Source organism: Lissotriton vulgaris, chromosome 4_1, assembly GCF_964263255.1.
Source record: "Lissotriton vulgaris chromosome 4_1, aLisVul1.2, whole genome shotgun sequence".
NCBI lineage: Eukaryota > Metazoa > Chordata > Amphibia > Caudata > Salamandridae > Lissotriton > Lissotriton vulgaris.
In genome coordinates this window covers 230,915,110-230,938,588 of record NC_141691.1, presented here as the reverse complement: position 1 = coordinate 230,938,588, position 23,479 = coordinate 230,915,110, and positions in this window count along the sequence as shown.

Genomic DNA, 23,479 nt, shown 5'->3' with positions numbered 1-23,479 from the left:
CGGACTAGGCTCCCCTCCTGGTGTTTATTAATGGAATTAACCAGGCCTGGGACTATGTCTCAGACACCTTGGGACTCAGCCCAACCCCACTACCTCTACTCAGAGACAAGATATGGGACTCCTCACCCATCCCACTACACTGAGACCTATTTGGCTTACTCTAAACCTCCCCTACCTCACCTGGTTAGGGACAACATGAGCCACCTCCAGCAGGATCACTCTCACAAGCCTCATCAGACCCTCTGGACTCCACCAAAGGTCTGCCTCCAGCAGAAGCTCACACTCCACTGAGTGTTGGCACAGCTCTGGAAAACAGAAAATTAACATATGCTCTGTAAACAATTGATTCACACAGCCCCTCACAAGAGTTAACCACGCAACCCTTCATCTCACCATCCAGAGCCTCACAAATGTACCTCACATCACTCTCCCGAGACTGTCAAGACAGTGTCTGACTGTTTCTGTCATCTAACCCACACTCCTCGGGGCGGTCTCCACACACATGTACCTGGAGTTCTACCATGGGGGAACCCCTCTCCCTGCACCTCTCGTCTAGAGTCAGTAGGGCGTCCCTCCCATGATTAGGACGATGAAGCCTTGTGCCAGTTTCCAATCAACCTCAGGGACCCTGCACATCCTTGAACCCCGGTGTATGTCAACCCCTTGCTTCAAGTCAGGCGCCACATCTCTGGGTGTTTGTAATTCTCTTTCAGCACTAGACATCACATTTTTGGTGACACCATCAGAGCTGGATTCGGCATGCATGGCTTCTATCTCCAGCCCAGCCAAGCTCAGATCCTGAGTTAAACATGTTCCCTTTTGCTTGGCTAAGACACTCAAAGCCTCCAGCCTCTCAAGCCCCTCATCAAGTTCTCTCATTTTCAGCTCTTGCTCCATGTCAAGCTCTCTCATGCTTGCCTCATGAGCCAGAATAATTTCCTTTTCCTTTACCTCTAATTCGCTTTTTGCTAACTCCCACTCCTGATCTCTGGCCCTATGCCTGTCTGCTAGCTCCTCTGGGGACATCCTTCTAGTCTGGAGTTCTGCACCCTCCCACCTGAAGTGGTTCCCCAGAAAACGGTTGTTCCCAACCGGGAACAACAATAGCCGGTCCGGAGCAGGCAGCAGCGGCATGGGGGTGCAGTGATGCGCGCACAGCTGGATGTACACTGGATTACACGGGCTTCACCACTGCTCAGGAAAGGCGGACGCTTCCTGGTGGGTGCTAGCCTCTGCTACTCGGTTGCTGCTCCTTCGAGACGCGCTGCCCTTACACATGCCCCCTCCTCGCTTCCTGGTGCTGGGAAAAAGTTGCTGGGAATATGTGTCAAGGGAGAGTGCACGCTATAGTGACAGGGGAGAAGGAAAGGTGTGACCTAGCGTCTACATTGTTTACTACCCCGGCTCTCAATCCCTGTGTCCCCATTTGACACAAATGGTGTGATCCCAAACATAATATTTAATTTCCATGTGCCACCCTTCCGCCCCCCTTTGCTGCCCAAACTGAAAGCATGGAGATTAAAACATAACTCGCTCCAGGCGCTATTCGGAAGTTAAATGAATAACAGCGTGTGCCATTTGATCGCGACACTATCGTAAAATGAGGCTGTGTGTGTATTTTTAAACGGACTGTAGAGGAGCCCCTTATAAAGCACAGCCACGTCTCTGCATTTTAAAACCCGGCAAACGGTAAGCGTGAGCGCTGCTGTAGGCGCTTTATAGAAGGCCCACGTTAGTAGCAGCCCAGGAGATGTGCACTGCTCCCAACCCTCCCCCACCCCAGTGATAACAGGGAGAAGAAGGAGAAACGAAACTTGGCCACGTGAGGAAGAAAACGAAACTCGGGAAAAACGATACTGGACGAAAGCTCAAGAGAAGGGATCACCAAAAGGGGAGGACCCCACCACTGCCCAAGCCAAAACCCATCCAGTGGGTTTTTCCATCCCTCTCGGTTTCCTTTAAGATTGTTGTTCAAGGACACCTCAAACTGTGTTTTTTGTCTCCCAAATGTCACTCCCTCCAGCCCAGCCTCCTGCTTCAAAAGCAAGTTGTCGAAAGTGGTAAAATGCAAATTTATTCACCACTCAAATGCACCGAGCTGGCAAGCAAAGTAACACACCGGACTTTCTCCAGGGTTTTGGCGTCTTTCACTGCAATGCTTGTGGAATTTGGGTTAAATGGTACAAATTACAGTGCGATTATAATTTCATTTCCTAATAAACCATTGGAAGAGGCGCTCATGAAATACTTAAGCTACAGCTGCGCAGAAAGTAGTACCAGCTGCACCGTTTAGGCCTTTTTACAGCTGCGCAGCAAGTAGTGCCAGCTGCACCCTTTAGGCCTTTTTACAGCTGCGCAGCAAGTAGTGCCAGCTGCACCGTTTAGGCCCTTTACAGCTGTGTAGCAAGTAGTACCAGCTGCACCGTTTAGGCCTTTTTACAGCTGTGCAGCAAGTAGTGCCAGCTGCACCGTTTAGGGCTTTTACAGCTGCGCAGCAAGTAGTGCCAACTGCACCGTTTAGGCCTTTTTACAGATGCGTGGCTAGTAGTGCCAGCTGCACCATTTAGGCAACTTTATCCGTGGGGACAGTTCTGATTGAGTTAGAACTCCCGCTGCATTGGCAGCAACATTGACACTATGGATTCAGGGCCAGTTGGCCAGGGAGACTGCGAGGTTTGTAGGGCACCAGGCCCTTGTACGTATATGTGGTACTAGGAATTGTTTTACATGTAATATGATTTCCGCACACTGTTCTGAATACCTCTACAGGTGGTCTTAAGATGACGAGGTTGTTGTGCATATTTAGATTTTGCTAGTCAGATTTTGCTCCACCCTAACGTTAATGATTCTCAGGAGCTTAGGGTCCAATAGTACTCTGTTGAGATCATGGGCGTACAATGCGGTTGGTGCCGAATGTGTTTCTGTTAACAGGCTGGTGTTAAGTACAGTGTTCGCCAAGGGTCACTGAGTGTTCGTTTATATTAAGTTCTACTTCAACTATATTTGCTTTGTGAAGGTTCTGAAAGTGGTCCAGTTGGTCTTATCATATGTAAACTATTCCCTTGTGAATATTATCTAGTGCCAGGTGGCATCATGTATTCCTAGATGGAGGGCCCGACAAATACCCACCTCACTTCCCTGAGGGCACATTAGTTCTGATATCTTCACCCAGCGTTTGGAATATGTGCCCCCTCTTTGCCCTTTTACTTCTGCTACCACTGCTCTTCTAGTGACACCCTTCTCATATCCCCTGTACCTTCCTCCACCTCACTTTCCCAACATGACCACCACTCGAGTCAAGGCTGGAAGTAATTGCTACAAAATCAATTATCCACCCAACCAAATGAAAGCTGCAATAAAACGTTTGAAGCACAACACTATTGAACGTTTCACGGATTAATTCTTTGTGGATCAATTTTACAATGGTCGCTTTGGGAGGCTCAAAAACGACTTCATTTTCTTCACTCATGACAGCCCCTCTTGGTCCACCAGCTTATCCAATTCCCTTAACGTCAATTTCTCCTCCTCTATCCCTCATGGGAAACAACTCAAAATTTCCCCCTCTGCGTGTTTCAAGGGCCACCTCACTATCTCACTCTATAACAACAGTGCTGTCATGATCCAAGGCAAAGACACCTGTCTCTCGCTCTTTGACCACCTCATCCCCTCCCTACTCCCCTCCTCTGCTACCGGGTTTCCCCCTGACTCTCCTTCTAGCTCCACCCATTACTCCCTCTCTCCTCCCCTGACCCCCTACACTCCAGTTGGCTCCACTCTCAAGAAGCACAGGTCGGCCCTCTTCCCTCCCCCTCCCCTATGACCTCCTCTCCTATTCCTCCACCCTCACAGTATGCCCCACCGCACATCACTTCAGCCTTACCTCCAGTAATACGCTCCTCGTCCATTCTGCACCATCCAGGTACTCAAATCTCTTCTCCTCCCCCATATTCCTTCCTGTCACTCCCCTTTTTAGTCTACCTCTCCTCCAACCTTCTCCCCCAGTTAACTTTCTCTAAGCTCCCCTTATTCCTCCCTCCCCTGTCTTTTCTACCCCCTCCTCCCATCGTTATTTACCCCGATTTCTCCACAAACCCACTGCATCTCTCTCCTCCCTCCCACTCCTCCAGCAATGCTGTACCATTCCCTTTCCCCCTTTGGTAACCCTTTCCATTTCCCTCCCTCGGGCCCAGCAGAACCACTTCCTTTCCTCAACTTCCCTTTCTCTCAACCCCCCTTACTCGCCCAGATGCCCGTTCCCTCACAGCCACCTCTCCTAGCTGACAGGACCTCTACAACCACCTCGCCTCTTTTCCTCCCAAACCTCCTACATTCCCATGACTCCACAGAGTCCTCCTCTCTCATTCCACCTTACCGCCTTGTTCCGCACCCATCTCCCCCTAAATATGTCCTGAATTCCTGTCCCTATTGCAACGCCAACAAAGACAACTCTCCCTTCACCTCCGATTCACCAACTCCCACTCTCAACCTCTACCTCTTCCCACTCTTGAACCCCATACCCCAACCCACCTACTATCCTCCCACCTCTCCCTGCTTTTCACCACCAATTCCACCCCCTCCTGTTTCCATCGAGCCACCCAACCTTCCGTGCTCTGCCTTACTCTCTCTGGAAAATAATTCAGGCTCTCTGATCTCCTCCATCTCCCAGCTTGTAGCTGCCATTTCACTTTTAAGCTCCAAGATTTCCACCTCTCCATGCACCTCTACCCCTTCCCAACTTCCAACGAGATGCACCCCGCCCACTCACCCCAATACAGCCAAGCTCAACCTGTCATCCGCAAACTTCGTAAACTCACACAAGCCCTTGAACGCCACCCTTCTACAACCTGCATCCCCTAGTAACCCTACTATCTACACTTTTCCGACAATCTCCTCTGTCAGAACCAGGCATCCACCTAAACCCTCCTGAGCACTGTCGCATAAGTACAATATCCTGATCACCCTTCAGAGCCCAAGTGCCCCGTCACCAAAACAGTCTTCACAGAGCTGCGCTGTCTGCTCCACACCTGCAGATCTGCAGTAAAACACAAACTTGAAATCTCCGATATCATCACCTTTCACAATATTGACATGCTCTTCTTCACAGAGACCTGGTTCTAAAATACCTCTCACTCTATATTTGATCTCCTATTACCCACAGGCTATTCTATATTTAGGAATGACAGAACTGACAACATTGGGGGAGGTGTTGCAGTCAACTTTAGAAACTCCCTTCAACTTAAGGCTTCTCCTATCAGCTCCTTCCACACCTTTGAATGCCTTTCTCTTGAGCTTCAATTGCACCACCGCTCACCCCTCAGATTCCATGTCATTTATCGCCCACCTGGCAGTGGCCCTTCATTTATGGAGGAACTCACTGACTTCATCAGCGACCAATATTTGCAAAGTGACAATCAGACCTTCGTGGGTGACTTCAATCTCCACTGGGGCGTACCGCATGACTCTTCGGCAAACTCGCTGGCCACCTTCCTCTCTGCAAACGATCTTATCCAACACTGCACAGTATCAACACACTCTAAGGGCTCAATCCTGGACCTTGTTATTTCTAAAGCAGGCATGCTCTCTATCACTACCCCCATTCAAGTAGACTGGTCCGACCACCTCCTCATCCCATTCTCTCTTCACCTATCACACTCTATAACCCTTGGTCAACCTAAGAGGGCTACCTCCTGGTTCCGGGATGCGAAAAATATTGATGTCGGACCCCTCTGTGAATCAGCTTTGTTATCACTTCCAAGGCTAGACCCGAACCTAGATGTTGACGATCTCACCTCCCAATGCCTCACAGTCCTTGCAGTGGAAATCAATAACGTCGCTCCACTCAAAAGCAAAAAGATAAGGCCCACTCCCTCAGCTCCTTGGTTCAACAAATCCCTCCATGAAGAAAGGAAGCAGCTAAGACTCCTGGAGAAACAATGGAGGCAAGTGCCCTCCACAGATAATTTGGCCACGCTTCGCTCAGCAAGATCCAAGTACCACAAGCACATCTTCCTTGGGAAAGCATCGCACTTCAAAACCCTTCTTGACTCAGCCAAAAATAGACCCAAAAAACTATTCGATCTCATCAAGATTCCTAACTGCTCCCCCCCAACCTCCAAGTTGGAGGATTCTACAAAGCAAGCAGCGGATTTCGCTACATTCTTCGATGAAAAAGGGAAATCACTTGTGGATCAGGTCGCTCATCCTACCCCTCCAGAGGAGCGCAAATCCTCAGCCATTTGGCAGAACTTTGACCCCATCTCTGAAGATGACCTCCTCAAGTGCATCCTAGAAAGAAAGCCCTCCAACCGTTCTCTGGACCCCATCCCCAGTGCCATTGCCATTGACCTCTACACCCATTCCCTTTCCTATTGGACCACTCTGGTCAACCTCTCCCTTTGTCAAGGCTCCCTTCCTGTCTCCTTCAAAACTGGGCAGATCACCCCTCTGCTTAAAAAACCCACTGCTCGGGAGGAGCTTCGCGCGGATCCAAGATGGACGCGTGAGCACAGGGCTCCGGAGACCCTCTTTGCCTCCCGCATCTATCCTGCCACAAATCCTGATTTGATCAATGGGTACTTGTTGACCATGCCCTGCTGAGTCTGAGGAACTTTTCAGAACCGAAATCGGACGCCGTGATCGAGACTTGCTCCGTCCTGAAGTTTATGGCCTACATCGTAGACCGTCCCCGGGCTGGAGTCACCGAGGTACCCGGGTGGCAAGTCAACAACAACGGCTAGTTGGACACGCCCACTGCCCCTGTGGGGCTTTCGGTTTCGTTTTGGGCCATTGTCGCGAAGTCTACGGCTGCCTCACCCATCTTTTTGTCCCTGTTGAGGATCCTAAATCTGCTCTGTTTTTAGCCCTCTTGCCCTTGAGGTTCATCGAAAACGTGATAATTTTGACTAGATTGCAACGACTTCGTGGGAGCTCGAGGCGCACTATGGCGGGCAGGCTGGATGCCGAAAAACGGAACACCAAGAGCACGCATCGTGGGGGCCTCATCCAAACCCAGACTATAGAGCGCTTTACCCACCCAAAAGGGTCCCCTGGCGGAGTGAGTAAATCCCCTGGAGGGACCGTGGATGATACCCCGCCGTCGGAAGAACCGACACTGAGTGATATCATGGGCGCCATTACTAGTGTCCGGACCGACATGGGCCATCAGTATGAGACTCTTGCTGCCAAGATCGATACGGTGGCAATTGAAGTTAATCTCATCAGAGCCGACCTGGGGAAGACAAATGAACTGGTCAAATCCCTAGATGTCAAAACTGCTAGTCTGACCATGGATATCTCAGACCTTCAGACTGAGGTCCGCACGCTTCGTGCCTCCAACGATCAATTTGCCCGCCGGCTGGAGGATTTCGAGGGCCGGGCAAGGCGCAATAACATTCGTATCGTGGGGGTTCCGGAGACCCCTCCAGACGTCTCTACGGACCTTCTGGTGGAAGACCTGGTCCTTAAACATCTTGCGCCTAAGGGACTAAGTAACTTTTTCACAGTGGAACGGTCCCATAGAGTTCCAGGCGGGAAGCCGAAGTTGGGAGCTGTGCCGAGACCCATCATTGCCAGGATTTTCAATTTCCGGGATAGAGATGTTATCCTGCAAGCCTCAAGGACCTCAGGTCCCACTAAATTTGACAATGCCTCGGTTAGCTTCTACCCGGACTTCACCCAGGCAGTCCAGAAGCAGCGCATGGGTTTTACCGGAGTGAAGAGACGACTCAGAGATATTAGTCTCAAATACGCTATGCTTTTTCCTGCCCGGTTGAGGATTGAGTATGAGGAGCGGGCCTTCTTTTTCGATCGCCCTGAGGTGGCCAGTGACTGGTTGGATACTTTACCGCCACATCGTAATGGCGGCGAGGGCCCTGAAGGTGCCGAGGGCGGCCTGGCCGAACAGGGGGAGTGAGCCTGCAGGCGAACTGGTTACTTTGGACCTCTAGCAGTGGCTTTTTTCATAGACTTGCTACTACTGTGGATACCCGGAGGTGGGGGGATTCGGGTTTCCTCTTCCTCCTCTGGGGGACTTTTCTCTCTTTTTGTAGGTTAGTTCTATGGGGCGACAGGCACACTGCAAGTCGGGGTGGCTTTCTGGTCTAATGCAGGGGTGCAGGGTGGGGGGGGTGTTTTTCGGGGTTTCCTGGGGGTGGTGAGGAGGACCTTTTCTTCTTGTTTTGATCGAGGCTGCTACATCTCCTGTTGTCGATTCTGTGTACTTCTTCCTGGGCATGGCGGGATGGGTGTTCAATACTGGGATGGGGGGGGAGCTTAAAATGCTGAGTTGGAACGTTAACGGTCTTGGTGATAGAATAAAGCGGGGTGTTGTCTTGCAATATTTGAAACGTTATACCCCAGATGTGATTTTGCTTCAGGAGACACACTTGGTGGGCAATGCATGCCGTGCATTAAACAGACGTGGTTATCGTATGGTGGCACACTCAGGGTTTACCTCCGGCTCGAGAGGGGTGGGGGTTATGGTACGTACTTCCCTCCCACTGGAGATCGATGATGTTTTGCTAGACGATAGGGGCCGCTATGCGGCCATTACGGAGCGGTGGGAAGGGAAAACGGTCTCCTTTTGTCGGTGTATGTTCCCCCTGGCTTGCAATCTACCACGTTTGCTGATCTTGGTGATGTGATCCTTGGGCTCCCGGGCGATGTGTTGGTGGTGGGCGGCGACTTTAATTCAGTGGTCAGTGGTGATGTAGATCGCAGACCCCCCAGAACTTTGCCTGCTGCACAACTCTGGCTAGGGAAGCTACTGGATATGTTGGGACTGGTTGACTGCTGGCGACAGTTACACCCAGGTCAGCTCCAGTACACCTTCTACTCGGGTGCGCACAAGAGCTTCTCGAGATTAGATTATATTCTTATGCCAGAGGCACAGATAGTCTCGGTGAGGGAGGTTAGACATTTGGCCAGGGGGATTTCGGATCATTCCCCGCTTTTCCTTACGATTGATATGCAGTTGGGCACAAAAGGCTGAATTGCCCCGATGAACCCCTGGCACCTTCGTAATCCTAAAATCAGGTCAGAGTTGGTGAAATGTATGGATTGCTATTTCGCTGAGAACGATGGATCCGTCTCCTCCCCGGTTACTTTGTGGGAGACCTATAAGCCAGTGATTCGTGGGCCGGCCCTGTCCCTCATTGCCAGCGAAAGGAGGCGTAAAAATGCGGCGGTGGTGGAACTAGAAAACGAGATCACTGCTTTGGAGGAACAGGTTGGGACTGGGGACAGTCCGGAGGTGTTGCATACCCTCGCCCTGAAACAATTTGATTATAAGACCCTGGTCACTGATGCAGCTAAAGCGATGCGCAGAGAGCAACAGGGGCGCCTGTATGATGTGGGTGATAAGGCGGGAAAGTTGATTGCATGGCTGGATAGAAAGGATCGATTGAACAGAGTGGTGCCTGTTGTTGAGAGTGTGGATGGTGTTAGAGTGGTGGACCCGACTGACATAGTTCGAACATTTGCCCGTCACTTTCAGACGGTTTATGCGCCGGTCTCGGATCTTCCGGAAGAGGATTCGCATCTTTTGCTCCAAGATATCGCTCTGCCCGTCCTGTCTGACCCTGACATAGAGCTTATGGAGGCGGATTTTTCCACCGATGAAGTAGCGCTCGCTATCCGTTCACTTCGGTCCGGGAAGGCCTCGGGCCCAAACGGCATACCGGTAGAATTGTATAAACTCTGCCCGGACAAAATGGCACCATATCTTCGTAGGATGTTCATGGCCTCGCGAGATCTCGGCTTTCTTCCTCGCGACCAGAGACTGGCGTCCATTGTCGTCATACATAAGGATGGCAAACCCCGTGACCAATGTTCATCATACCGGCCGATCTCGCTTTTAAATGTCGAGCCCAAGATCCTTGCTAAACTACTGGCGAATCGGTTGGTTACGGTGATAGCAGATTTGATCCACCCGGACCAATCTGGATTTATACCCCACCGAAACACCGCGCTCAACCTACGTCGCCTTCATGGCGTCTTGGCAAGGGCGGGGTCTCTTCGGGAGCCGGCCATTTTGGTTTCCCTCAATGCCTCGATGGCCTTCGACACGGTCGAATGGCCTTATTTGTGGGCTGTTCTCGCCAAGTTTGGGTTCAGCCCTAAGTTCATTGGCTGGGTTAGACTCCTATATGAGCAGCCACTGGCACAGGTGGTGGTTAATGGAAGGGCTTCCGAGCCCTTCACCCTCGGCCGGGGAACGAGACAGGGATGTCCCTTGTCGCCGCTCCTCCTTGCACTTGCCCTTGAGCCCCTGGCTGCATGGCTGCATTGGGAACCGTAAGTCGCTGGGCGTTCTGTTCGACGTGCTGCGTTCCTTTGGAAGGAATTCCAGTCTGGTAATTAATTGGGCTAAATCCTGCATTTATCCACTCACCGACGATGAGCTTCTTCTTCCTCGCTATTGTCCTATACCGGTCACTAGGGACGGTTTCAAATGCTTGGGGATCTATATTTCACTAGACCCCAAGACTCGCTATGAGCGGAATTTGCTACCTCCGCTTTCCCGACTTCGTTCGGATGCTACTGCGTGGAGTGGCCTGCCGCTGTCCCCCTTGGGACGGGCGGCCCTGTTCCAAATGATGTCTCTCCCCCGCTTCTTATATGCCATTCAAAATACACTTGATTTGGTACCTGCTAGCTACTTTCGAGAGATCGAGGGCTTGCAGAGGCGGTTGGTTTGGGGTGGGCGACCACGTATTGCACTGGCAAAATTGACTTTGCCTTGGTACGATGGAGGTATCGCACTACCCGACATCAAGCGCTACTACTGGGCTTCCCAGTTGAGTGCTGTGAATCACGCCATGTATGGCCCCGTCCCTAATCCCGCTTTTGAAATGGACAGATGGCAACTCCCTGGGGGAGATTACAATCGGGCCTTCTATTCCAGAGCCGACCGCAAACATCTCACGGGCCCTACGGCAGTGGCTGTGCGAGTTTGGGGAAGCGCGACCGCTGCCACGGGATGGACGGATAAATTGACGAAGTCTACTCCACTGTATGCCTCGGAAGCGCTAGGTGGCCTATGGAAATCGAAAGATTTCACCAGTTGGGACCTTATTGGTATCAGCAAGGTGGGCGACCTCTGGGCCAAGGGTGCAGTCAAGACCTTCGAAGCATTACAGCGAGAATATAATTTGAGCGATAGAGAGTACTTCCGGTACCTCCAGGTCCGCCATGCGATTCAATCGGTATTTCCGGCTGACGCTTCTATTCCGGAGGCCTCCCCTCTCTAGGATAGGGTGCTTGATGGATATGTCCCCGATAGTACTATATCCCTCATTTACAAGAAACTTATTAATGACCGCTCGGACCTACTTTTGCAGTTATCTACCTGGACCGGAGACGGATTAGAACTGGATGATGAGGATTGGCAGGCGGCGATTTCTCCTCCTAAGGAGGTTGCGATCCCGGCACGTCTCAGACTGGTGCAACGTAAAATATTGCATTGGGTGTATTTCACGGGTCCTCGACTGATGCATATGGGTTTCTCTGTGGACGGGTTGTGTAGGCGTGGATGTGGTATGCTAGCCACTTTTCTGCATATCCTTTGGGAATGCCCGGAGGTGGCGGCATTTTGGCGCCGAGTGCATGTGGTTATGGGTGAAGTGACGGGTGTAGTGTTGTTGCCTGAAGCCAGGCGCTGTCTGTTGAATGTTTGGGAACCGAATGATTGCACTGTTGCTCAAACTCACTGGGTCACACTGGGAAATATGGTTGCTAAACATGACATAGCCCAGCTATTGGGTTCCCCACGGCCACCGACGCTCCTGTGCTGGAAGGAGAATATGGATTGGTCCATGTTCAGAGAGAAAGTTGTGTATGTTTCCCACGGCAGACCCAAGAAATGGGGTAGGATATGGGGACAATGGAATGCATATCGTGGTGAGATTTGTACCCCCCCATTCACCGACCTTCCGGATCCGCTCCTTCTTCCTTGATCGTGCATTCCCGGTACTCGGCTCTTGCTGGTTGCATTGTATTGGTTGCTACTAGGTTTCCCCCCCCCCTTGCCCTCTTCGATATTTCTCCTCATTTTATTGACATTTATGTTTCACCTGTCCCCCCCCCAGCCTCAGGGAACTTCCAGTTTATACATAGCCATGCCTCATCTTTCTTTTTTGTGTTTTTTGTTAGTGGGTTATTTAAATAAAATACAGAATGCGGAACCTTTTACGAATCCTACCACGCCACAGGCTTATATGTAATCGTGAAGTATCGCTGCCGAACCCCCGGGTTGTCGGCTGCTGAGCTGTGTAACTTGATGTTGATGTTCTTATGCTCGACTGACCAGCCTCTGTGGTCGTGGGTCTGTAACTGTCATTTCTTTACACAATAAAGGTTTAAAAAAAAAAACACACTTCTGATGCGAAAGACCTCAACAACTTCTGCCCCATCACTAATCTACCCTTTCTTGCGAAGATCACAGAAAGATGTGTAGCGAAACAACTCTCTCGTCATATCAAGGACAATGATCTTCTTGACAATTTTCAGTCCAGCTTCATTCAAAACTGCAGCACTGAAACAGCCCTACTGCAAGTGGTTGATGACGCACTGAGGATACTCGTTTTGGGGACGGTGGGGGGGGTGGGTTTTGGGTCCAGTCTTCTAATTCTCCTTGACCTTTCTACAGCCTTTGACACTGTCAATCACAACACCCTCCTCAACACTCTTCAACAGAGAATGGGCTTGGAGGGCACTGTGCTTAGATGGTTTGCCTCCTTCCTCTCAGATAGATCCCAAATGATCAAAATAGAGAACAGTCTTTCGTCTCCTGTGCTGGTAGGTCAAGGTGTTCTACAAGGCTCTATACTTGCACCCACTTTGTTCAATCTCTATTTAGAACCTCTGGGAAATCTCCTAAGTAAATCCGGGATCCACTATCATCTCTATGCAGACGACACTCAAATCTACCTCAAAGTTGCCTCCACTCACGATCTCTCCATCCTAAGCTCTACTCTCGACTCCATTCAAAACTGGAAGTCAACTCATCAACTGATTCTGAATCCCGCCAAAACGGAATTCCTCCTCCTCTCCTCCTCACTCTCTCCTCCCCCGGTTCAATCATGGATGGATCAGATGAATCTACTTAACAATAAACCCATCATTGTTGACAGGGCAAAATCTCTTGGTGTCCTACTCGACAAAAAACTCAATCTAATCTCCCACATCAATTCCATTGCAAAGTCTGCTCGATACCAATTGCGCCTTCTTCGGGGAATTCATCACTTTTTCCCGGAGCAGGACCTTAAAACCCTGGTGCAATCGCTGGTCCTCTCCAGACTGGACTACTGCAATTCTCTTCTTACTGGCCTCCCCAAATCCCACTTGTCCCCACTTAGATCTGTTCTCCATTCAGCAGCTCATTTCATTTATGGGGCCAAAAGAAGCGACCACATCACACCGATGTTATCCACCCTCCACTGGCTTCCCATCGAGGCTGGAGCTATCTACAAGACTGCCTGTATTACCCACAAAGCCTTGCACTCCTCCTCTCCTCGCTACCTGGCGAACAAGCTGAAACTCTCTGGAGGCTCTAGACCTTCATGTAATGCGGAAAATCCACTGCTTGAACCTCCCACTTTCAAGAAGGAAAGATCGATGGCCCAATCCTTTTCAGGCAGCGCGGTGAGAATATGAAACTCACTTCCGCCTCAGCTCCGGACCGCCACCTCCTCCCAGGTCTTCAAAACGGCCCTCAAAGTTCTCCTCCTCCAAAGACACCTCCTAAAGTAATTCACGCCCTCTCTATTATCTGAAGGAAGACCTCCCATCACTGAAAACTATTCTCCATGACTATGGAAGTGCCTTCCCAGTGTGTTCTGGTAGTTTGAGTGTTTACCATTTATTGCAGTATTATCGGTGTACCTGTGTATGGTACCCTTTTGTAACTTGCACACGTCACTTTTCTCTTGTAACACACTGTTTTGCTACCTCTCACATTTTGTTTGCTGTTGATACTTGCACAAGTGCCACCATTGCCTACGTAACGTTTGCTCTTGTGCCTCTGTGTCTAGCATATATTGCAGTATTATACCTCTAATTGTACTTTGTTTTCTCTTGTAACCTGCACACATGTCACTTTTTCCTCCTGTATTGCACTGTTTGCTACCTCATGTATTTTGTTTGCTCACAATTGTCACTTTTACCTCATGTAACTTATCGTCTGCTTTTGTAATTTTGTTCATTTGTAATTTTCTGTTCCTATTGTGAAGCGCTCTGTCGCCTTCGAGTAAAGTCTGCGTTATATAAAAACGCATAAATAAATAAAAAAATTAAAAAATACCTTGCTGCCACGCCTGGAGGTTCTTACCCTAACAGGCAGATCCTGAGCTATAAAACCCCTAGCTGGTTTTCCTCTCCCAGCTCCTCGTCATCATCCTCAACCTACCGGTTTTTGACTGTCCACAGGCCAAAAAGGCCTCCCGCAGTTCCACCTTCCAAGCGTAACTTCCCACATGACAACCAAGATCCTGACAGAACTGCTTTGGGTCACTCACAGTGTAATAATACAACTTGTTAATATTAAAGGCACAACAACTGCTGGATCACCAAAGCGAGACATGACTGACATTCACAGGATGTCGCAAAAAATTTGAAGAACAAGAAAACACTATGTGGTCGCTCACTGTCCAAGTGCAGAGTTTGTAGCGAAACCATGAGTCACTGCAGTACTGCGCAAAGACAAGTCTATCCTCAGCGCTGACAACCAATTTTAGAAATGGGGTTTCTGGTTGGCAAGGGTATACACCTAAGCCAGGCAGAACCCACCACTCTAGTCAGGGCAAGGGAGTTCCACACCCAAGATAACCCATGCTCACCAACCTTGGTAGCTTATCAGAGAAGTAAGGTTTATCCCAGGGGCAATGTGTAAAGCATTTGCGCAACACACACACACATCAGTGACACACTAGGCACGCCACAAAAAGAGACTCCACACGTGGTATATAAAAATATCACTTGGATTGTATATAAAACACTTTAGACCACAATCACATAAAATCACTGCGCCACTAGGCAAGTGTCATCAAAAATGCATATAAGACATTTAGACCACAAATTCCATACACCATAAATCGCTTTGCCATCTAGGCAATTGTCATAACACCACATGTGATGCAATAAAGAAATTACTTATAGGTTGCACACGTCATCACAATATCATCACTGTGCACATATTATGTAACTGCTAAATTATACTCTTTCTGAGTGTTAAAATAACATCAGTACTGGCACTTCCTTGCTTCTCGATCACTTTCTAAAAGTGGCATTTTCAAACACAGAATTTAAAAAGTAACTTTACCAAAAGGAGCGTTAATAAATTCTGAGTTCAGAGAGCCTAAACTTCAATTCCCCATCGTGTCCATATTGCAAGTTACACATGTAAAAATGTTACAGTGCAACCCCAATGATAAGCCTATGGACAGATAGTCTTTCAATAGTAAAAAACGAAATACTCTGTATTTCACTATCAGGACATGTCACACACACCAGTACATTTCACATAAACTGCACCCTGCCCATGGGGATGCCTTGAGCCTACCTTAGGGGTGCCTTACATGTAAGGAAAGGGAAGGATTTGGCCTGGCAAATGGGTGTACTTGCCAGGACAACATGTCAGTTCTCAACTGCGCACGGAGGCACCACAGTGGCAGGTCTGAGACATATTTCCAATGCTACTTATGTGAGTGGCACAGCAGTGCTGCAAGCTCACTAGTAGCATTTGATATACAGGCCCTGGTACACGCCGTGCATGTTACTAGGGCCTTACCAGTAAATCAAATTTGCCAATCATGAATAACCAATCATTGTTACAATTTATACAGAGAGCATATGCACTTTAGTACTGATTAGCATTGGTAAACTTCCAAGAATCCTTTAGCCAATGAAAACAGGGTCAGAAAAATAGGTGGCAAAAGGTTGGGGTATAAACTTGTCAAAGGGGCCAGGTGTAACACTAACAAATAATCTTCTTTCATTATTAAAGCACAAAGCAGCATTTATCAATACCATTTTCTACACCTCTGAGACTAAACTAGTTGGTGTGAAACAAATACAGTGTTGCACTCCACAGCCGATAAGCAATCTGCATGTACACACTTGTTGTAAAAAGAGTATTCGCCCAATATCGATTATGTTTGAAAGCATAACTCCTGATGAAGCTTAAAGTCACATATAACCTATGGCTTAATTAAATTGCCCGAAAATATGTAAAACTCACAGCTCAGAATTGAGCCTGCATTTTCCCATCTCCAAGTAATAATCACAGCATTATTGAGCGCAGCATTGAAAATCTTTGCACGTCATAGATTTCTAGGCGTATTATTCATGGTTTGCTATGTACTCCTATGGTGAGCAATCAGCTTGAGCACTCAGGGTGTTATAGGATGTTCTGTAACTTAGCTGTAAAGCAAATGTGCCCGTTTTCTTTTGCACAGACCTCTTCACGGACCAGCGATCGTGGTAAGTATGCCTTTTCGCATGTCAGCTACAAGCTGTAATATAGGCTGTTTTACAGATGTCGCATTTTCCTTGGTGTTCATGCCGAGTTTACGGTGGAATCAGAATAGAGCCCATCTGTAGTATTGCATATGCAGCTACTGACACCGTGTGGTGGAATTAGGAAATGGCAAGTCCTTAAAAAATAGACTACTAGCTGTGAAAGGAATTTTACTAATTAGCATCTTCGGTTGAAGGAAAAACTATGTCGCTTATTAACAAGTCCCATGCGCCACTTTTGCGTCATTTTTAACATAGGAAAAGTGACGTAGGGGTGGTGCAAGGGGCTTGTAAATAACCCCCTATAACTTTTAAAGTAAAATAAGTATCATAGACCGGTGAACTTCTACACGGGGGGTAGGCAGATAGGGCATGTGGAGAAGTTCTAAAGCTGTGTTTTCTATGTGTAAGGAGCCATACCCTCAGTCAGCAGGCTGTACCGCCTTCAAACCCCTACACGACAAAGTGCTGTTACTGCCTATCCATGATCCTACCCTAAATATACAAGAAGCATGCTATATTTAAGATACTTTGTCTGTTCACCCAACCTTTTTGGATCTCACAGACAGGCATGCCAGAGAGCCACAGAGCCCTGCAAGCAAGTTAATAAATATATGCACAAATAAATATGAGTGTATCACTGTTTCATTTATTACATTAGTTCATTAAAAACATAGCAAAAGGATGAATAACAATCAATATATCATTTTGTGAAAAAGAACATCCACTATGCATGGGCAGCCTCTGATTGTGTCTATAAACTTGGGGCCTCATTTATGAAGGCCTTGCGCCGCTGGTACGTCACTTTATCCCATTTTAAAAGTGACGCTCCGGCGGCGCAAGACCTTCATAAATAAGGCCCTTGATGTTTTAAAGATGCTTAGGTTCAGCCTTTAGTCCAGCAAGCTCCCAGATAATATGACGCAATTTCTTTTTCACTGCACGATTTGGTTGGGCAAGTGAAGAAGGGTCGGTTAGTCAATGGTTATCCTAAAACTGTAAAGCCATATTTAGCATTATTTCACGCTATGCAACGCAGCTAGACACCTTGATGCGCTGCGTTGTGTGAAAGGGAGTGGGCAAGAATACGCCATATCTATCTATCAAGATATGGCACGTTCCTGCTTTCTGCCGGTGCTGGTGCACAAGCTGTTGCCTAGAGCCAATGCAGGCACCCTTGCAACATGATGCCTGAGTTATAGGCAGGATTGTTTTTGAGAAGGAAGAGGCACCTTTCTGTACAAAAACAATCCTCAGAGAAATTGTCCTTTTTCTACACGTGCTGCAGAATGCAGCATGCATAGAAAAAGGAAACATTAGGGGAAATAAGTATAATTCTCCTCATTACTCCTCATTACGCCTCCCCTGGAAAGGTGCAGCATTCTGATGCATTCCCAGGTCGACCAGTACTGGTAAATATGTGAATGCTTCGGAATCCATGGTGGATGCATTGGAACACCCACGTTCCACCCGCGGAACACCTCCCTGGGGCAGAGTAGCTCAAGGCAGAGACTTGTGCTGCCTGGTACTCCAGGTTTACCAAGCCACATAAGGTGGCCTTGTTTGGCTTGGTAAATCTCATTATAAGTTATTATAAGTGGAGTGTGAGCAGACCCTTTATCAAGAAGAAAATAGACAGGATCTGGAGTTTCATTGAGGGTACCAAGGCATCAAAATCCACTTTGCCTATCTTTACCCGCAAGACATTCAGAAATGGGCACACTTTTTACTGTGCACATTCACAACCTCCACCTCCCCAAAACCGACATCCTAAGAAGGCAATAGCATGGCATCCTCAGCAGTGAAATCCACCTCTGGTGAAGCACTCAGGCCACAGCTAACCATTGTCGTTGCCTTTCGCCCACAAGGACTCTTCCCTAACACCATCAAAACAGATCATGAATTGTCCCCTGTCAAGGAAACTGACTGTTAACCCTGGTGACCTCTCCACCTATGGCCCAATCACCTACCTCCCGTTCCGCAACAAGAACATCTAGAAAGCAGATGTCTGTTTGTCCAGATATACAGCGGCAAATCACATCTGCAGCATTCTGTCTCCTGTCATCTTCGTTCTGGGGTGTGCTGCTGGGTGGTAAGTGCATCAAGGTTCACCAGTAGGCAAATGAAAATGTCACTATTTGAAAATCTCGTCTGACAGCAGCACTAGCCGACCAAAGACCTCCCTCTTCGCCATCCAAGCCTGGTTGTAAAGTCCTACTTGTGGAGTCACCCCCTGAAAGCAGAGTTCACTTTGACTGTCTAAGAAACAAACCAGACCGAGTACAGGAATGGTTCACTTCAAAAACAAAACAAAATAAACCATGACAAATGCACCCTGACACACGTTGCTAAGAAGACAGTGATGAGCGGACACCAGCACCCACTTCTCTGCAAACAAAGCATACACACTACTGGACAACATCAAAGCAGTCATATCAAAACAGTCGTACTGTCACATTTGAGGGCACAATTACAAGCCTGGCAGCTCGCGAACCGCTGTCACTTTTTGGCGGTCAGACCACCGGATTACGAGCAGGGCGGGTAGACCGCCTTGAGACCGCCAACAGTGAAGCTCTACAGTGGCAGCGGGAGAGGCAGAGGTAGTCAATGGAGGCAGGCCCAGCTCCTGAACCACCGACCACATTACGACCTGCCTGTCCGTCGACCTTTTAAAAGGCAGGGACACCACTATGAAAGATCAGCAGAAAGTCTACCTTGTGTAATGTGCCTGGTGGCCATGGCGTGTCCTCCAGTGTCAACAATGTCGATAGGTGCACTGTTTTCCATGCACAACATGGTGCATAGAAACAATGCACCTGTCTGGCTGGAGGCACAAGTATGGCCGCATTGACTACTAAATCTTTCTCAGAGCCGAAGCTTGACGCTGCCATGACTGCGCCGCCCACACACCGCCAGCCCTGTGGGAACATCGTAATGCAGCAGTTGGAATGCTGCCGGCTTGGCGGCTTTTTCTGGACCTCTGCCATAGCGGGCTGTTGGTGGGACCGCTAACGTCATAATCAGGCCCTATGTCTTACCCCCTAACAACCTTGGTGTCCACATCACACCATTGCAAAGTGTCATCCACTCAGATGCATGATCACCCAAAACATTGACAAAGTTTTACCAAATCATCCTTACACTCCAGAAGCTACATTATTCCAAATGTAAGCCGGAATTCTGCTGAGGGATAGCAAACACTTCAACTAGCAGACAAACATAAGACTCTAAGGGGCAGATTTACAAGCCCCTTGTGACACTTTTACGCTGTTGTTGCATCACTTTTGTGACGCAGCGGCGGCGTAAACAATGCACCACTATGTGACATATTTACAACGTTTTAAAGCCCTGCACTATATTATACCTGTATCAGGTTTAATGTATGCAGGGTGGGTGTTCCGTGGCAAGGAAGCCCCGTAAAAGTGACGCAGTGAAATCTACAAGATTTCACAGAGTCAATTTTAAGTCCCCGCTGCGTCAAATCCTTACACCTGCTTGAAGCAGGAGTAAGGAGTGACGCAGTATATTAGGTATAGCGCATCACGCATCTGTCTTTCCTTGCGCCATGGTGCGTCACATTGTACATCCATGGTGGTGCAAGGTTTTCTTTAGTTATGCAAAATAACTGGTGCATCCCTGCTAATATGCAGGGATGCGCCAGTTTTTGTAAATCTGCCCCTAAGTGGTGAAGACAGCACACACATGTAAGGCATCCCAGGGCGTGAAGCAAATAAATGAAAGAAGGAAAAACGTAGTAGACGGGTTTGTCTTGGTGTGCACCAGGAATCTGGAATTCCATCCCAACCCAAATATATGAATTTACTTAATTTTGTATTTGTTTGGGAGTTCTGCATAACGCTACACACAGACAATCGCCTACTTCTGATCGGTAAAACACAACAAATTCGACAAATGTCTCAATTCTTCCATTTGAGGACTGGAGGCCCTCCGCTTCAAGGAACACCTCAGATCGAAGTAGCAGCTTTGATTTCTTATCTCACATGGATGCCAACGTCTTTGCTTTGCACTGCCTTCAGTTGTACAGTGCGGCATTGCTTTGTTCCTAGGTTTGCGCTATACATTTACTGACACATGCATTGATAGTGGGCAAGGTAGCAAAGGTCCAAGGATTCTAAGGCTTGAACAACGCTTAGATAAGCTGTTTTTATAGGTGAATGGAGACACACTCGAAGCTCTGGACCTCTTGGGCTTCATGTAGAAATACAGGTTTGAGAAGTGATGAGTGTGTACTCCATAGAAGATTACAATAATTCTTATCAGGAATAATATCCGTTCTTTCAAGTCGTCATATAGAGGACAAAACAATTTCTGGTTGCAATAGGACATCTTTATTATTTTTTGTGGAACATGGACAGCCGACACGTGTTTCGCCCCCTCTTGGCGAGTTGCGCCGGGGCTTTCTCAAGGCTAATTTCACATATATGGCGTATATTATTATGGTTTCCAATTTTTGTAATATCCAAAGTACAGGGAGTTCAGTACTCCAGGAGCAGAAGTTCTTCTGTGAGTTTTATTGGGCTGTTGCCGTGTTCAGTCCTTGCTCCCAGTCCTCTGTCTTCGCGGTAGTTCACGGGTTGAATCCCAGGCTATTGATAGTTACTGAACAATGCAGGATCCTATCACAGGAAAGGAAAACATGGGGTGAGATATGCAAAGGTAACTTGTAAATATCAATGTGAAAAAGATGTAGAACACTAGTGAAAGTGAAGCGAACACGGATCTTGTGACAACAACATTAAACAGATCATGTGACATATGAAAGTAAGATGATAACTGCAGGGCAGCAGTGTGCATACAAGGGGCCTGAGTACAACTGCCCCGGATTGTATATCCCGTTGTCCCAAATAGCCAGTTCTGGCTCTAATTGCTGCATCTACATCCCGCTCTTATGAGTAAATGACCCGGGAATGGGGAATAACCATGCACATCTAGAATGGCCAGGACCAAATCTGCATCGTTAGCCCCAATTCCGGGGACACGTTTGCTTCCATTTACCCTATTTACGACCTGCTCAGAACAGCCAGAGGGTGATTTTCAGAGTCTGGCCAGGCTGTGGGAATGTTGCATGTTCCGCAGTGCTCTCGGAGGGGAGAAAAGGGGACCAGGCTGGACCTGTGGCCACAGCCTGTGCTCTGATCTGCGCTCATTTTTACTTATTTACAGACACAATCTCCCCACAACACAGGCACCCTTGCACCATGGCACAAGGGGGCCTGCGTAGCGAATGGCAGCCGATTGTGCACCAGCACAGGGGAACGCACAGGGATGCATCAGATTGTTATAAATATGATGGGCCTTATTTTCAAGAAAGTGCCGCAACGCTGCACTGCAAGTTCTTTGGCTTCTCCACGCTGCAGCACTTTCAAAACACTGGGATACGTCATATTTACAATAATATGAAGCATCCCTGTGCTTTCCCCTGAGCTGCTGCACAATCGGCTGCCATGCATCACACAGACACCCTTGCCCCATGGCGCAAGGGTGCCTGCTTTGCAGGAAGAATGTTTCTATGAAGGAAGGGGTACCTTCCTGCATAAAAATAATAAAAAGAGGTGATTTCCTCGTTCTATGTGTGCTGCAGAATTCATCACCCCTAGAAAGAGTAAAAAACGAGGAGAAATGTAAACATTTCTCCTCTCTGCACGTCGCTATGCCACTCCTGGATTGGCATAGCATTCTGAGGCATTTCCAGGTTTACAAATTCTCGTTAATCTTGAAATGTTGCAGAATACATGGATGTTGCGTGGGAACACCCACAGCAACACCCATGTCACGCCCCTTTCACGCAAAGTGTTGTGTGAGATGGAGCCATATTTACAAAGACAGGAAAAGCCACGCAAGGTGTCTTTGCATGTCCTTGTAAATATGGGGCAGGAGGTTGCGCCAGCAATGAGTCACAAAAAGTGACGCACCAGTGGCGCAAGGGGCTTGTAAATAAGCCCCAATGAATCGCTGTGATTTTTTTCTAAAAGTGCCACAGCGTGGCAGAGCCAAAAGGGCATGCAGCACTTTCTTTTAAATAAGGCCCAAAATGTATATCAATGAGAGTGAAAATTAAAAAATATCAAAAACATGCAGGCCTTTTTGACTTAATAGCAGCGGACAGCAGAGGTTTCCCCTCCCCATTATGCACTCCCCTTAGTGGTGCAGTCAGAGGGCTGGCAAAGACCCCAAGACCCCAGCAGATGCTGTATTTAGGTTGTCTAGGCTGTGGTGGAGGGCTCTCTCTCAGCAAGATAAGGTATCAGGTATATAGATGCCAGCTCTCGCTCCCAAATTTACATTTGTTTATTCAATGTATGTATAAAGCACTGCTGTACTGCTTCAGTAAGTGTTAGTGGACTTTAAAATGCAGAAATAATAGAGAATATTTTGCTTTGAAATCAGCCACCTATTGTAAAATGAAGGGGGAAAATACCAATTGTTTGAATTTTAGTGGTTTAGAATAGTTGGAAAATGTTTAGCTAAACTTATCATTCGTGATGTTAGTTAATATTAGTTAATATTTGTAGAGCGCACATAGACCTCAAAAAAGGCATCTTGGTGCTAAACAGAGAAAGGGGCAAGGAGTTAGCCGAAAGATCGTATTTTAGCTGGTCACAAAAGAGAAAACGGTTCAAGTGGTGGCAAAGTAGAGAGTAAGGCATTTCATAGTTTAGGGCCGAGCTGGTGATGAGCGCTTGATGTTGGGAACATGAAACAGACACTGATAACAGACAGAGCTCTTATAGGCACATGCTTCAGAAATGTGTAATTTGGGGCAAATGTGTCAGCATCATAATAAAAGTTGTTTATGATGCACAGGATTTTAATGTAAGTTCCCCGAGTCACAGGCGGCCTGTGCAAATGTTTTGTGGCTTCAGAAAGTGCCTGGAATGTCCTCAGCACTGTGACTGTTCTAACAGCTAGATTTTGGACCATCCATTGAATCCCCTCAGAGAGTCCT